At 38.4% G+C, this 17,390-nt stretch overlaps 2 long non-coding RNA genes across 12 annotated transcripts in view; both read right to left on the reverse strand.

The window, feature by feature from the left end:
* The window catches only part of LOC143664480 (uncharacterized), a 224,880-nt gene that overhangs the window by 108,249 nt on the left and 99,241 nt on the right, over positions 1-17,390 (reverse strand). The gene's annotated exons all lie outside the window — the stretch shown is intronic.
* LOC143664405 (uncharacterized) lies at positions 11,214-16,348 on the reverse strand. Its single transcript, XR_013166422.1, has 2 exons — positions 16,073-16,348; positions 11,214-11,541 (listed from the first exon to the last, which is right to left on the reverse strand). It is a non-coding gene; the product is annotated as an uncharacterized LOC143664405 (long non-coding RNA).

A 17,390-nucleotide genomic window follows, 5' to 3' on the forward strand; every position in this document is an offset into this window, starting at 1 on the left:
GAAATTTGTATTGCTGAAATGGACCCATACCTGGAAAATCAGGAGAGTGTAGAAATGTCAATATTCTCTCCACTGGGACACTATTTTTGGGAGAATACCCAGATATTTGCCCAGAGAATCTGAAGCATAGGAGAGTGTTTCAAGTCTGTGAGAAGTTTTTTTTAAAAATGGAGAGGCAACATATTCTTATAGGGACTGGCAATTGATCCAACATGTGTACTCTTTATGGACTGCTTCCAGAATAGTGTTCATACAAATCATCATTATGTGATGCATGCTTCTACTGGAAGCAGATTTTCTGACTATGGAGACAAAGAGGCATGGAAAACTGGTTCTTTTGTGTAAACAGAGAACCTGGAAGAGCAAACATTTCAAAAGAACATTTACATTTGTCAAAATATTACTCAGGGATAAAAAGGACTGAAGTTTTGGTTCATGTCATAGCATGAATGAAACTTGAGACATCACTTTGAGTTAAAAAGACAGAAAGTAAAGGACAAATATTGTATGAGTTCACTGATATGGAATACTTAATAGGCAAATTCATAAAGTTAGAAACTAGAATACAGGTTACAGGAGCCAGGTAGGGGTGAAAAATGGTATCTAACTCATTTTATGGAGCCAACATTACTCTAATATCAAAACCAGATAGAGACACTACAAGAAAGTACAACTACAGACCAATCTCCCTAATGAACATAGATGCAAAAATTCTTAACAAAATACTAGCAAGTCAAATCTGATGACACATTAAAGAATTGTATGTCATGACCAGGTAGAGTTTATACCAGGAATACAAGAAAATCCATCAACATAATACAACACATTAACAATCCACAGGGAAAAATCACATGATCATATCAAGATGCAGAAAATCCAGCATCTTTTCTTGATAAGAACACTTCAAAAGGTAGGAATAGAAGGAAACTTTCTCTTTATCATAAAGGACATATATGAAAAACCTATTCCCAGCATCACATTTAATGATGAGCCTGAAAGCATCCTCCCTAAGATTAGGAATGAGATGAGGATGTCCATTGTCACCACTATTATTCAACATTGTACTAGAAGAACTACCTAGAGTGATCAGACAGAAGGAAGAAATAAAAGGCACCCAAATAGGAAAGGAAGAATTAAAACTTTCATTATTTACAGAAGACATGATCCTATACTTACAAAACCCGGAGAAATATTTAACAAAGCTACTCAGGCTAATAAATTTAGCAAAGTGGCAGGATACCAGATGAATGTACAAAACTCCTTTACGTTTCTATGCACAAGCAATTACCTAACTGAGGTGACAATAAGGAAAAAAAATCATTGAAAACAGCAACCAAAAGAATCAGGTATCTAGGAATAAGCCTAATCAGGGAAGTCAAGGACTTAAACACAGAAAATTACAAAAAATTGCTAAGAGAAATAAGAAATGACCTAAATAGATGGAAAGACATTCCATGCTCTTGGATAGGAAGGTTGAAGGTCATTAAGATGTCAACTCTAACCAAACCATTCTACAGATTCAATGCAATACCAATCAAAATCTCATCAACCTACTTTGAAGTCTTGGAAAAGCTGGTTATCAAATTTATTTGGAAGGGAAAGAGACCCTGAATAACTAAAGATATCCTAAAATGAAGAGTGAAGTGGGAGGATTATCACTTCCTGACTTTAAAGCTTACCATAAACCCAAAGTCATCAAAACAGCATGGTACTGGCACAAAGATAGAAGGATCAACCAAAGGAATTGAATTGCGAGTGCAGAGATATTCCACCAAATCTATGGACAATTGATCTTCAATAAGGCCCCCAAATCCACTGAACTGGGACATAATAATCTTTTCAATAAATAGGCATGGGATAATTGGATAACAATAGAATGCTATCAAATTGTTAGCAAAAGAATGAAAGAGGACCTTACATCATATACAAAAATTAATTCAAATTGTATTAAAAACCTAAATATAAGAGCCAATACCCTAAAAATTTTAGAAGAAAATGCAGGGAAACCTCTTCAAAATCTAGTAATAGGAGGTAGTATCTTAAACTTTATACCTAAAGCACAAGCAGTGATATAAAACATAAACAAATGGGAACTCCTTAAGATCAAGAGCTTTTGTGTCTTGAGGGACTTAGTCAAAAATATGAAGAGGCAACCAACTCAATAGGAGAAAATATTTGGAAACCACGTATTGGATAAAGGCTTGATATCCTGTGTACATAAGGAAATTATACAGCTCAACAACAAAAGAACAAGCAACACAATTGTCTAAACATATGAATAGACACTTTTCTGAAGATCAAATACAGATGGCTAAAAATCACATGAAGAGATGCTCATTTTCATTAGCTACAAGGGAATGCAAATGAAGATGACTGAGATATCCCCTTACACCTATACAAATGGCTACTATTAAACAAACAGAAGACTACAAATGTTGGAGAGGATATGGAGAAATTGCACATTTATTCACCATTGGTAGGGATGTATAATGAATGGTGCAGGTACTGTGGAAGACAGTTTGGAGATTATTCAGAAAACTAAATATTCAGTGGCTCTATGCCCCAGCAATACCAATACTTGGTATATACCTGGAAGAGCAACTTTTCACAATTGCCAGAAATGGAGACAATTCAAGTGCCCATCAACAGATGAGTGGATAAATAAAATGTGTTATATACATACAATGGAATATTATGCAGCAGTAAGATGAAATGAGGTGCCAAAGCATATGACAACATGCATGAAACATGAGGACATAATGCTGAGTGAATGAAACATGAGGCCATAATGCTGAGTGAAACAGGGCAGTCACAAAAGAACAGATACTGAATGATTTCACTATCATGACTCTAGTAAAGTAAATCTCAGAGCAGACCTAGAGGTACACAAAAGTAAGAGATGGAGGAAAGGCTACCCAAAGAGGTTGAATTTAAATGCAAGGGAACAGATAGACGTGATAGTAACTAATTAGCTGGTTTATAAGTAACATTGCCATATTGAAGGTGAATATGATTGAAAGGGGATGTGTAGTGCCATGTATCCCACTGATTACATCTACAATTATAAATAAGTTCTTGCATGAACTATCTGAATGGTTCCAATAGTGGACAAAAAGTCAATAGTAGAGGGATACAGGGGGAAAACTGAAAATGCATGCTATGGTCAATAGTTGACAGGAAGACATCAACAGTACCACAGCACTACCAGGGGCAACTAATTTGAGGAAAGGACAAGTGATAAGTGGTATTTTTGACTTGATAGTTGGTGACATTGTGTTTACCAGTTCTTTGTCATTACAGACCAATGAAAATTGTGTAAAATTAGGAGTGCTGCTGATTGTTCAACCAAGCAAGGATACTGTAAGACATGGTTTGTTTATTTTGGATATTATCCAAGATGCCCAATAGATGGAGGGAGCCAAATGTATTTCTAGATTCTGAAACACTCAGCTACATGTGTATCAGTTGGTATTTCCTTGGAACTTTAAATAATTCTGTGACACCTAAGACTAGAAAAGGAGTACTGAAGCCCTGACAGTTAGCATAGTTACAAACAATAACAGCTAAAGTAACTGAAAAAGAGATCAGGCCTCAATTAGATATAAAAATAAAGTCAATCTGGCTGGGACTAAGAGAAATCAGAATACAGGGTAAAAGATGATAGCTTATGTACTCTAGACCTCCACCTACTGTATGAGACCAAAGGCAGAGAAGTTTATTGTGTCTAGAACCTAACGAACAATCTAAATCAACCTGTCTGGATAGCTCATTTAAATATTCCAAATTCCTGGAGTCCAGAATGGGAACAAGGTCTTGTAAATCTCTATAGCTTAATGTAATACCTGGACACATGTCAGACTATGGTGAGCTGATAAATAAAAAGGATTGGTAGAGTCCCTTGAGAATCCAAAAGAAAAAAACATGGAAGTATTAAACTTTACCATCTGGGAATCCTTGGCTAACCTCTCAACCACTGGGGACTCCCAAGAAAATAGGGCAAGCCCTTGATTTTGAGGCTTGCCCTTATGAAACATTTCTGTAGTAGAGAAGCTAAGCCTACCTATAATTATGCCTAAGAGTTGTTTCCAGGAAAGCTCTTCTGTTGCTCAGATGTGACCATTCTTTCTCTAAGCCCTACTCTGCAAGCAAAATCATTACCCTCCCTCTACATGGGACATGAATTCCGGGGTGAAAGTCTCTCTGACAACATGGGACTTGACTCCTAGGGATTAGTCTGGCCCTGGCACCATGGGATCAACAACACATTCCTGACCAAAAGGGGGGAAAGAAGTGAATAAAGTAAGGCATTAGTGGGTAAGAAAGAGCTAATAGAATCAAGAGACTATTTTGGAGTCTACTCTTTTGCAAGTTTCAGTTAGATAGTGCTAATTGCCATGGTTTGCTAAACCCCAACCAACATCATTCCTGTTAAATTTTAATAACACCTAGGGCTCAAACTGAGACTTTTTAGAAGATTCATGCACTAAATTTTCATTCCTGGAATTATAATTTCCAGATGGTTCCTAAACCAGACAAACCCTGAAAACCAGAGGGACCAGCCTCTCCAAGATTATCATCTAATTATATCTCCCTTTCCTTTAGTGCTGACACCCTCCTCAACATGAAAAAATCAAAATGGGCATTGTCTAGATTCCTATAGACTGGGAGATCAAAGGAGGGTCAAAGAAGTTAAAATAGAGAAAACAGAATTTAACAAATGAGTATGACTGACTGCTGGATCACTGTAATGATACTTCTTATAGTCTCCAGTGTTTTGGAGCAGCGAGAAGGAAAAATCTGAAATAGTGGAATGGTAACCCATAACAAACTCTGAAATATGTTCTGTAACTTCTTGTTGATGTGTATTCTGAAAATTGTTGCTTTCTTTGTATATATGTTATATTCCACAACAAAAAACATTTTTAAAAAAGTATTTGCAAAGCCCTCTTGAGAGACTAGGGGAAAATGTGGAAATATTGAACTTCCCTGTCTGGGCAATTTCTAATATTCTTGGAAGCACTGAGGGCTACCAATTTAATAGGCTGAGCCCTCAACTTGGGGCTTGCCCATATGAAACTTATTCCTGCAAAGGACAAGTTAAGCTTACATATAATTATGCCTACGAGTCACCCCCAGAGAACCTCTTTTGTTGCTCAGACATGTCCTTTCTCTCTTGAAGCCAACCTGGCAAGTGAACTTACTGCCCTTCCCCTTATGTGGGACATTATTCCCAGGGCTGTAAATCTCCCTGGCAACATGGGACATAACTGCCAGGGGTGTAAATCTTCTTGGTAACATGGGCCATGACTCCCAGGGTTATAAATCTCCCCGGCAATGTGGGACAGAACTCCTGGGATGATCTGGGACCCAGCATCATAGGATTGAGAAAGCCTTCTTGACCAAAAGGGGGAAAAGAGAAATGAAACAAAATAAAATTTCAATGGCTGAGAGATTTCAAATAGTGTTGAGAGGCCATTCTGGAGGTTATTCTTATGCATTGTATAGATATTACTATTTAGTTTTTAGTGGGTTAGAATAGCTAGAAGGAAATATCTGAAACTGTTGAACTGTATTCCAGTGATTCTTGAAGATGGCTGTATAATTTTATAGCTTTTACAGTGTGACTCTGTGATTATAAAAACCTTGTGGCTGACACTTCTTTATCCAGTATATGAGCAGGTGTATAAAATATAAGGATACATAAATAAATAAATAATAGGGGTGATAAGGGGCATGGGATGTTTTGGGTGTTCTTTTTCATTTCAATTTTTATTCTTATATGCATTTTTTTTTTGAGTAATGAAAATGTTCAAAAATTGATTGTGGTGGTAAATGCACAATATATGATTATATTGCGGACCATTGATTATACACTCTGGATGATTATATATTATGTGAATATATCTCAATAAAATGACATTTAGAAAAAAAAAGGAATGAAGGAACATTGAGAACATCATGTTCAGTGAAATAAGCCAGACGCAAAATAACAAATACTGTATGACCTCATATATATGAACTAGAATATGCAAATTCATGAAATCAGAAACTAGAATGCAGGTTACCAGGGACCAGGAGGAGCTCAAGTTCTCCAGATCCCACAGGTCTGCAGTGGCAAATGAGTCAAATGAACACAACAAATCAAAAGTCAGTCCTTGCCCTCATCAGCTCACCTAGAATCACCACTGTATGAATGGTAGTCTCATTCCACACTCTTGAATCTCAGGCAGTCCTAAGGGAAGAACATTCTGTTTGGGACTGTGAACATGATCGCAGAATTTTCTGTGGATCTCCTTGTGACATCTGCTGGGCACCTCTAACCTGTGGACCAACTGTGTTTGTCAGGCATCCAAAACCTATCACTGGGTCTCCCTGCCTCTAGTCAGGCTCACCTCCAATGCCCCGGAATCAAGTTGTCCCAGGTGATAAGCAGTTAATAAAAGGAAAAAGTCCCCTGCCCCTATCAAGCCTTCATATTAGTGAAGGGAGAGAGAAAATAACGGTCAAATAAATACATAATCTAGTGTCAGTTATAATACAGAAAGGGAATGATGAGTATGAGGAAGAGGATCTATGAGGTATATGTGTGTGCGTGTGTGTATACACACGCGTATGCAGGCATGAACACACACCACTTTAAAGCAAGTGGTCACAGCCCCCTGATTGGAGCCATTTGAGGACAGCCCTGTATTAAATGAAGAAATGAGCATTTTGCCATCTGGGGGAACGGCATACCACATAAAATGGTGGAATTGAAGCTGGAGGTCTCGCATTTCACAACTGTGATGTGCAGGTCTTCAGGAGGAGATAGGCGATGGGGCAGTGAGGCACTGACCTGGAAGGGAGGTCAAGGCCACCAGTAGCTACTGAGATGGCCCATGCCTGGGTTTCCTCTCAGTTACGTCTGAAGAAATCCTAATTTCTGGCAGCCCAGAAAAGCTGTAGCTGCCATGTTGCCTTTGTCCTGATTGCATGCCAAGGACTCCCCTCCTCCAGAACTCCTAAGGAATGTACTTAAAACTATCTCAGAGCTGAAGACTCTTGTTAACAAAGACACACCCTGGGTACGACATCTGAGATAAACCCAAGTGTGTTCGTGCTGGAATAGAGCCAACCCTCTTTGATGAAACCCTGCTCGTTGCCTGGGGCTCCACTCCTCTCTGCTCCTGAAAGGCAAGAGGGGACAGGAATGCTCCATCCTTTACCTCACCTTGCTAAGGTGAGGCTCCCTTGCCATCCCTCATGCCATTCCTGAAGATGCAGCATGAAAGACTTACCTAATCATTCCCAGAAAACCACACCCAAGGGATCTAACCTTTCTCAGGTTGCCTTGAAATAAAAGTTTGCCCCAGGTGCATATAAGGTCTGGGTATATGAGGTTACTGCCTGTGTTGATAATGATGGCTTTTGCAATTAAAATTTATCCAGCACTTTCTAAAAGATAATGATTTAATTACACTCACATTCTTTAAGTTTGCAATCCAGAGCTAGAAGAATTATTATGCAGATGTGGGTGATTAACATGAGTCAGGACCCTGGAACCTTATTTCACAGATTAAGTGTCCAGATCAAGATTCCAGTTTAAGCTTTTTGTTTTCATTTACAGCCTGGGAAGGACTGGTTCCTTAAAGATGATAAAGGCAATATTCTCTCCAGTAAAATGACATTCTTGGATGCCTGGGAGGTAGATTCCAGCTTCTTCTAAATGCTGAGGGTGAAAATTTTCCTTCAGTAAACCAGGGGTTTGCAGACTGGTGTGAAAGAGCCCACATACCTTATATTGTTTAATTTCATCACCATCATGCTGCACTATTTTAATTCTTTCCAAATTATCTTGGGCTTTTGTTCTGTCTGATAGATAGTATTTATGTTTCTAAAGCTAACTCCGAATCCCTAAATGGGATGGAAATATACTGTATGTACCCCATTCTGGGAGAAACACATGCAGTTTTCAAACCAGGGTAAAGGCATCAGAAGAGGGAGTTTGGCTTGGGTTTGCACATTAAATTAGCTGAGGAACCTGTGGAAGGTTATTTAGCTCCTCTAAGCCTTGGTTTCCTTATCTTAAAAAGAACATATCTTACAGTACAAACTAATAATATATATTTCTTAATATGTACAAAGATTAAGATAGCTAAGACATCGAGCACAGGAACTTTGGTAATAAAACTCACGTAATCACCATTTCAGGAGCAGGCAGGAGCTGTTACTCTCTCCATTTACATAGGAGGAAATTCAGACCTGGAGAGGTTGGTGACTTGTTGGGTCATGTGGCCAGCATGGGCAGAACTGGGATTGGACCCAGTCTATCCAACTTCCAAATCTAACCTCTAAAGTTGTCGGTGCTTAATGTCTATTCCCCCAGTGAATACACATCTAAACCTCCAGGGAGCAGGTATGTCCCTCCATCTCAGATCAAATAACAACCTGTTTCTCATAATTCATGTTCAAAAATGAATTATAGAATTAATATTTTTTGATAATTTTTTATATCCTTTTGCAAATGAGACAGCAAAGCAAAGGAGCAAGCTGAAAATTAATAATAATGAAAAAAAAATGAGTTAATTGTGTTATTTTCTCAGCTTCCAGCAGGGGGAGTGGGGGGCACATGTAGTTGTGATTTGGTATTATGGTTGAGAGCTCAAAAATTGTATTAAGCCTAACCTTATGAAAAGCTTATAATGCAATTAAATGTAACTTTTCTATGGAATGTTTGTTCAAATGTAAATATCTATAAGCACTTTACAGCATTCCTGCTACTTTGAACTTTAACAACCAGCAGAAGGATAATTTAGATATGAAAACTGATGTGATAACTGAGGGAAAGGGTAATGAAGCAGAAAGCTATCATCTGGTAATGATAAAATTAACTAATGTGAGTCTATGAAGGGCATTATATTTGCAAGCAAATCATTAAGTTTGCCTTCTAGCAAAGGAAAGCTGTTGAAATGAAGTAGAGAGAAAACTATTTGGATTTATATAAGTTGGGCTCAAAGACCATCCTGAAGCTCTCATGTTGTATATAAAAAGAAAAAGTAAAAACACCAGCCCTAATGAAGAGCTGCCTTCGATATTACAAGTGGATTTGTTGGGCAAGGATATGTCATTTTCTCACTAGAGTCTGCCAGTCAAAGTTAGTAATATGAGAAAAGGAATGATTTATGCAATCAAAAGTCAAACTAAATATAAATTATTTGAAATATATCTCATGAACAAGAAACTATAAATAGAATAAGTCAAATACTCTTGGGAAAATCCTATGAAGACATCAGTGTGTCATCTGTGCCTCATATAATTAAACTTTCCTCATATAATTAAACATAAATCTGTGATAAATGGTGACAGAGCGTCTGTATAACATATGCGCTTATACATAGCCCAGGAAAGTCCTAGACAGAGGGTTCAAATTATAAACTGAAAGAAGGCTTGTTTGTTTAGTTTTTAAGATATTTACATACCCATTTTGCCTTGATGATCACATGAGCCATTATCAGGCTACATAATCTTAAATACTTGTTTGCTAAATAAAGTAGAACAAATTTATTAAACCTTCAAGCAAGGTCTGACTTTTTCTTTGCTAGTGACAAAATTGTAACTGTAAAAAGAAAACTTGAATTTTGATACTTAACTGTGGAAAAACAGCAACATTTATTTTCCTGCCATGAATACCTTCCTATTAGAGAAACACTTCATGTTTGATAGTTTAATGAATGTTTGGTAGTTTATAGCATAGACTCAAGTCAATGAATATCTTATTTCTGTGAGCAGAAAACTGTGGAAAGATGTACAACATAGTCTAGGGTTTCAGCAGGCTCACCCTCTGCATTAAATTTGATAAGATGGCTTCTGTATTTTATATTTGTAAAACATGACCTTTTAAATATCTTAGAAATTATTTCTTTGCAAGATGTGGAGACTGTCACCAATATTTGTTCCAAAAGGTTTTTTACCCTAGCTCTTATAAAAAATATAAAAGGTTTTGTGGCAATGATGTCACTACTCTCTGCAAAAAAGCACCATGATATCATCAAGGCTATGTTCTTGAATGAATTTGAGAATGACTCCTAAGTAAAATATTTTAAATGCATGAGAAATAGGACAAAAGGCCTGAGATGAAATAAGCAAGATTGAGCGTGTTCATAGTGTATGTTTATCTGGGCCCACAACCAGTTCAGTAGAAACCTTGTGACTATCCTGAAGCAGAAAAGGAAGAAAGTTGCAAAGCCACAAAACCTTTTATATTTAACGTTTTGAACTTTGAACTCACTGTCCAACTCAGGAGTTCCAGAAGCCTCGTAATTACATCAACTCTAAAATCTTTTGTCAAGTTTGAAGATATTCATCATACACCCTGGTGGTTCTCAACTTCGATATACTTTAAAATCACCTGGGGAGTTTTAAGAATTCCAAATTAGAGACCACATCTTGGTCAATTCAGTAAGAGACTCTGGAGGTGGAACCCAGGCAAAAGTGTTTTTTAAAGACTTCAGGTGGTTCCAAAGTGCAGCCAAGTTTGAAATCCACTGAATACCTTGTGCATGTCTTTGCTCCAGCTTTCTTCCCCCAACTATATTTATTTTTCTTTCTTTTATCCAAGTTGTTTTTTAAGGCCCTATTCAAATTCCATCCATGCAGCCTCCCTGACAACTGTAATCTGTATTAATCCCTCTTTTCCCAGATCTCCCTGACTCTCAGTATCCAACTATGGAGACCATCTCAGAGCGGAATCCTAGCACATTAATTGAACTGAGTGGTTCTTAAAAGAAGGAAGCAAACTGTACACTGTTTTATCTCTACAATTCTTGGGTGAGATCTGGACATGTAACAAATGAATAATCAATGCATATTGAATTGGGGGATGTTGCTAACATATATGGTGTTTTAAGACAAATTAGAAAAAAATGCCCCTTAAGGGGGAAAAAATGATAAGAAGTTATACTTCCTTGAAACGTCACACTTTGTACAACAAGGGGCATGGCTTGCTAACTGGAAAGTTAGCTAGATTGCAGTCCCACAGAACTACTTGGGTAGGTGCCCTTGTCAGACACAATCTATGTGAATTTAGCCAGTAGCCCTGTTATTTCTGCAGAACAATCTGTGGTTGGTGCAGGAGAGAGTGATCCAGAACCCAGATGAGTGATACTTTTCCTTATACTATGCTGTACCCTCTTCCCAGGCTGACCCAGGTCACCAGGTTTAGGTGAGAAGAGAAAAAAAGAACAAACTTCTTCCATTTTTATTACTAGGTTCACTTGGGCTGGACACCATCAGTAGAGTTGGAACCAACCTGTACTGTCAGGCTGGACTGAAATTACCTTGTAATGCTTCAGCTCACTCTTCTGTGGCAAATCCTTTCCCATCTCCTCCTGTCTAGATAGGATTAAGTCCAGCCAGGATACTTGTAGTCCCTTTGTACTGCCTGATGGGTATTCCATTTTTTGACAAGTAATGGACGAGCTGATGTATGAGGGGCTGGTGAAAGCCATTGAGATCTCCAACTTCAACCACTTCCAGATCAAAAGGCTCTTGAAAAAATCTGGACTAAAACATAAACCAGTGAATAACAGGTAAATTCTATTCAGTAAAATGTTAAGGATAGTCTTATCCTATTACTTCTTACATATTTAGAGGCAAGTTCAATTTTATGTACTGAGTCCCATCTCAGGGCCCAGATGTTTTGGGGAGGTGTGAGATGGTTTCAGGTTCTGCTTTGTAGTGGGTTATATATGTAGTGTGTGTGTGTGTGTGTGTGTGTGTATAGAGAGAGAGCTTCTATATGAGCAAAACCCAAAAAGCAGGCCAAGGATTGTTTGCTTTTGCAGATCAAAAGCAGGTCACCTATACCTCACACAGGAGAAACTGATCCATTACCACCACTCCAAAGGTATCACAGTCACTGCCTACAGTTCCCTGGGTTCTCCAGATAGATCTAGGCGAGGTTTTGGAGGGTCGTTCTCTTGATGCTCTTTAAAAAAAAAGTTTAATAGTTGATTCTTGTTGCTATGAGATTATGAGTCACTGGAAATAAAAATGTGTTTAGGACAAAATGTTTGGACACTTAAATGAGATTACAGTGGGCCAAATGGGATTTTATTTCCATACCAGCATGTCTGATTCTTCAGGAATACTCAAGTTCAGCCTCTCATAGTTTACCAGCCTTTCTGGAGAAGAATGGGATGTTCAGCCTTGGGACCATCTTTAGGGATGTTCATCTAAATGTTCACACCAGCCATCTTTTCCCCTCTAGGGCCAAGCCGGGGGACCCTTCACTATTGAAGCATACCAAGATTATGGAGATAACTGAGAAGCATAGAAAAACTGCCGCCCAGATACAAAGTTTGTTGTTGTTGTCCCCAGCAACACAGAACACTGCATTTCATTCTTTGTATTGTGTTCCTTCAACTTTTTTGAAGGAGAAGAAAGGAGGAGATGAAGCCCAGTAAAGTCCTCCCTTGAAAGCCCTGTTTGAACCTCCTAGAAATACAATGTTTATCATTGAAACAGGTCTGTTAAATTTCTTCCTGTTAAACTCTATAGCCCAGTGATGAGAACATGGCTTTTGAAGCCAGAGAGATATGAGTTCATGTCCCAGCTCTAGCCTATATTAGCCTTGTGACCTCAAACACTGTCCATGCCAGTTTGCTTATTTACTAAATGTGCCAGTTTGGAATGTTTTATGTTCCCTAGAAAAGCCATGTTTTAATCCCAATCAATCTTGTTCTTCTAATCCCTATTCAGTACTATAGCTTTGAAACTTGATCAGGTTATCTCCACAGAGATGATTCAATCAATTCAAGTACGTTTGATTAGATAGAGACGTGTCTCCACCCATTCTAAGTGAGTCTTGATTAATTTACTGGGATCTTATAAAAGAGGAGACATTTTTGGAGAGAATGCCTTTTGAGAATGATGAGAAAGCCATAGCAGAGCCGGGCAGAGCCATGAGGCCAAGAAAACCACAGAGTCCACCAGCCAGTGACCTTTGGAGATGGAGAAGGCAGCTGGGGGAGCTTCATGAAGCAAGAGGCCTAGAGAGAAAGCTAGCAGATGACACTGTGTTTGCCATGTGCCTTTCCAGATGAGAGAGAAACCCTAACTGTGTTCACCATGTGCCTTTCCACTTGAGAGAGAAACCCTGAACTTCATTGGCCTTCTTGAATCAAGCTATCTGTCCCTGGATGCCTTAGATTGGACATTTCTATAGATTTTGCTTTGACTGGAGATTTTCATGGTCTTAGAACTGTAAACTTGTAACTTATTAAATTCCTAATTTTAAAAAGCCATTCAATTTCTTATGTATTGCATTCTGGCAGCTAACAAACAGAATACTAAATAAGGAAAATCACAGTACCTTATTTAGTTGTTTTGAGAATTAAGAGAGATGATCAAGCAGGTGCTGACAACTAAAGTTATGACATGCTTTGTCAGAATTAGTTGTTATAATTGAGCTGCAGAGAGATGTTACATTTTTCATTCAGTGAAGGTAGGGGTCCTTATAGAAAAGTGGAAACATGATGTTTCTTTATGCACAGGTTCTGTTCTGTTTTACATCCAGAGGAAAGTGCTCATGACCTCAGGTGTGTAACACCTCAGTGCTTTGCTGAGATCTTTCAGGTAAGATGCAGGTTGGCCCTGGTTCTCCTCAGAGTAGGAGGAGAAAGGGGAGAATCAACTCACTCAGCTTCTTATTCCATTTCTGCATTGTCTCATCCTTTCCCACTACCTAATTACCTCTCAGGCCAAAGGGATGACCTGGGTAAAAGTAACTAGTAGGAGCTGAGATGAATAACCCATAGGCCAGGGCCAGGCTGGGCAGCAGCCTGTGATGCCCTGTCAGGTATGAGCACAGCTGTGTCTCACCCTCACTGATTAAATGCTTGATTGGCCCTGGGCTATTAGATCATGGGCCACTCACATGAATAGACTGTCCTGGCCTAAACACCTTGCCTCCTGCTGGGAGGCACTCATGCAGTTTAGTGCCTAGAGTCTTGGTTTCCCTTCCCTTTGGAAGGCAAACCCCATAACTGCTGCAGTCTTTTTAAAAGGACATAATTTAGAGCAAAATTCAGTGGATATAATGGGGAAACTCTGGTGCTATGAATATGAGCTCACTCCCTACTAGAGTAGATGACAATATTAGACTATTTCAGCACACCAGATATTGGCTTGCTGATGATGTTGTATAGTTCTCACTCTTCCAGGACTTTGATTTTATATTGAATTATTAAGAGATGGTGACTATACTCAGCTTCAATAGAAACTGGATGGCTGTCCTTGTGGAGTAAGTTGCCCTGGGTAAAAGTATAACTAGTAGGATTGCCAGAATTTTTTCTAAATTGTTAGGGAGTTAGCCAGAAGGTTTGGAAGGTAGCTGGGATTATTTCTGTCTTCAAATATAATTTTCTGGCAGTTTTGAAAATTAAATTGAAGTATCAGGGAGAGAATCATTATGTGGAAAGATGCAGCCATAATTATTTCTGACTTCTGGATTTAGAGCCAGGAGTTTTGGAGGAGACATGCCTCTAGGAAGGAGGCAGAAGCATTCATTCATTCAACAAGTTTTCTGAGCATCTATTATGAGCCAGGCACATTCTAAGTACTTGGGATATCATACTGCAGAAAGTTCCTGCTTCCATGTACTTACATTCTAGTAAGGAAGAACAGAAACTCAAAAGATAAATGTCAAATGGTAATACAAGCTATACATATAAATTAAATATGGTAAAGAGGATAGGAATTAGTGTATGGTTCTAGGATTGATACTTTCTATAGGGTAGAAGGGGATGCTTTGCTGATAAAGTGATGTTTTAGTGGAAACTTGAAGAAAGTGAGGGAGTGAGCCATGTAGGTATCTGAGGGAGCATTCAAGGATAGCAAGGAGGTGATTGAGGCTGCAACCGAATAAGTAAGGGGAAAAGTGAGAAGAGGTGAGGTTAGAGAGAAGGGACTTGATCTAGTGTAGATCATGGGAAAGGCTATAGGTTGAGTAACTGAGAAGCCAATGGAGAATTTTGGGCAGTGGAGTGGTAAGCTCTAACTTTTGTCTTAAAAGAACCAAACTGACTTCTGTGTTGAAAGACTACAAAGAGACTATTGCAATAATCTATGGAAGAGTTGACTCTTGCTTCGACGTGGTAATGGTGGTGGAGGAGATGAATGATCAAATTTTAGATATATTTGAAAATAAGGCCAATTGAATTTGCTGACAAACTGGATGCAAGAGGAAGAGAGGAATCAAAGGTGGCTACAAAGCTGTTGTTATTTATTTTTCCTGAGCAACACACAATGTAATTGCTATTTGGGAGAAGAAATCAGGAATTTAGTTTGGGACATGTTTATGATACCTATTGACAAATAAGTGGAGATGTCAAATAGTTGGATACATAAATGTGAAATGAGGAAGGTGTGGGAGTCAGTATATGGATGGTATTAAAACTGCAGGATTGGATAAATCAATTTCCAATTCCAATTTGAAATAGGTTTACAAAGAAATGTAAAATTAAACAATATGGTCTTAGAATAGACTTTGTTAGTTGTAAGATTCGTTCTTAAACTAATGCCTTTTAAGGGAGGTGAGGGTAACTTTACCTTAAATTATTTAAATCTTTTATAAGCATCGCAGAAGAACTCCTTCCTGCGAGGCAATCAGTCTAAATTATCTCTTTTCCAATAATACTTTCTAGTTCCCTCATGATGGATCTGGTTTCAAGTGATTAAATATATATTTGGGAAGGTGACCTATGCATTTGTGACTGCCAAGTTCCCAATATAGCGAACATTTGAGTTTCTTCCACTGTGTTTAAAGCCACAGCATGGTTTCTCAATTTTTAAAAAGTGTTTCGAATCTCAAGTATTGTTCTCATGTCATGATACTTTATATCTATCCTGTCCACTCCCAGTATCACATGGCAGCCTCTCCCTGTCTTACAACTGCTTACAGTAACAGCCATTTAGGATGAGAAGGAATGGAGATGATAAAATGTGGCCCTCCCAAATCTACCCTGCTTCTCCTCCTCCAGGTAACATTTCCAATGGCAACAATAGAGAAGGGAAGACTCAGGAAGGAGTTTACCTGGCTTCAGGTCATAGCTCCACCACTTATTTATAAGTCATGTTCTCTTATGTGACTTTCCTAAGTTTCTGAACTGGCATCTTTGTCTACAAAATAAGGATGACAGTCCTAGTTACAGCCAACATATTGAGTGTTAGCTTAGAATGGGCCAAGCATTCTAAGTTCTTTGCTTATATTATTGTCATTTGGTACTCATAACAACCCCAAATGGCCAGTTCTATTATTATTCCCCACCCTGCAGTGTTGAGAGAAATAATCGAGATAACAGTTACAGGATACTTACAGTGCTTGGCACCAGGCTTATTATTAGCTATTATTATGAATTCATTCTGGAACCCTGGTCACTGCTTGCCTGCCCTTCTTCCCTGCCACACCTCTCACATCAGTTTGAGAGAGAGTCGTGATGTGGGTCTTTTCCTGTGTTCTCATAAAATCTTGTGGGGAGGAGGCTAAGAGAATAATGAAGACCATGAAATATACCAGATAAGAATGCTTTAAACCAGTCTTTTCTTTTATGGAACATATTCTTTCTTACACACTTGTTTTTGCTGAAGATTCTCATATTTGGAGGATTATCCCTTCAATGCAGAATATTGAAGCTGAATCTCCAGATGCAGTTATCCTGTGGATTCTCCCTTCAGTTTACTGACTTGCACCTTCCTCTACATGTATCCAGTTTTAGCCACACTTTTCTGAAATCATTTTAAATGTAGCTCTGTTGTTTGTCAGAATCTAGTGTTGTATCTAAACCGATACGGTAATCCAGGAGCAACTAATCATCAGAAGGTAAGACTCAGAAAAACAAATAGAAGTCTTTTTTCACTTATTTGATTGTAAGTTTGTTAAGTACTGGGAACTCTGCTACCACTGAGAACACAAAGATAAAAAACAAAGAGTAATGAATAACATTTATTGAGAGTTTGCTATATTGCTGGCTCTAATTTATTTGTATTAACTCATTGAGTCCCTTCAACAACACCTTTCTCTTATTATTCACATTTTAGAGCAGAGGAAACAAACACAGGGGCCAAGTAACTTGCTCAAGCTCACCCAAGTAATGAGTGATAGAGCCAAAGATTCAAAAGCAGGCAAAGCTCATGTTAATTTGTCATCCTTTTTCTCCTATGTCTTCTCTTGGTACCTTCCCTCCTTCAACTCTCTATTCTTTCCCTTTCTCACTCATTCTCCCACTCTTCCTTTAATATGCCATTATTCTCTAAGAGTCAAGCCCAGTGGTGACCGGGCCTGTAAGATGCATAAAGAAGGTGCTGTTCATTGAGGGAATGGTATAGACTATCCCTGGGAGTAGTAGTGGGAA

Source organism: Tamandua tetradactyla, chromosome 1, assembly GCF_023851605.1.
Source record: "Tamandua tetradactyla isolate mTamTet1 chromosome 1, mTamTet1.pri, whole genome shotgun sequence".
Taxonomy (NCBI): Eukaryota; Metazoa; Chordata; class Mammalia; order Pilosa; family Myrmecophagidae; genus Tamandua; species Tamandua tetradactyla.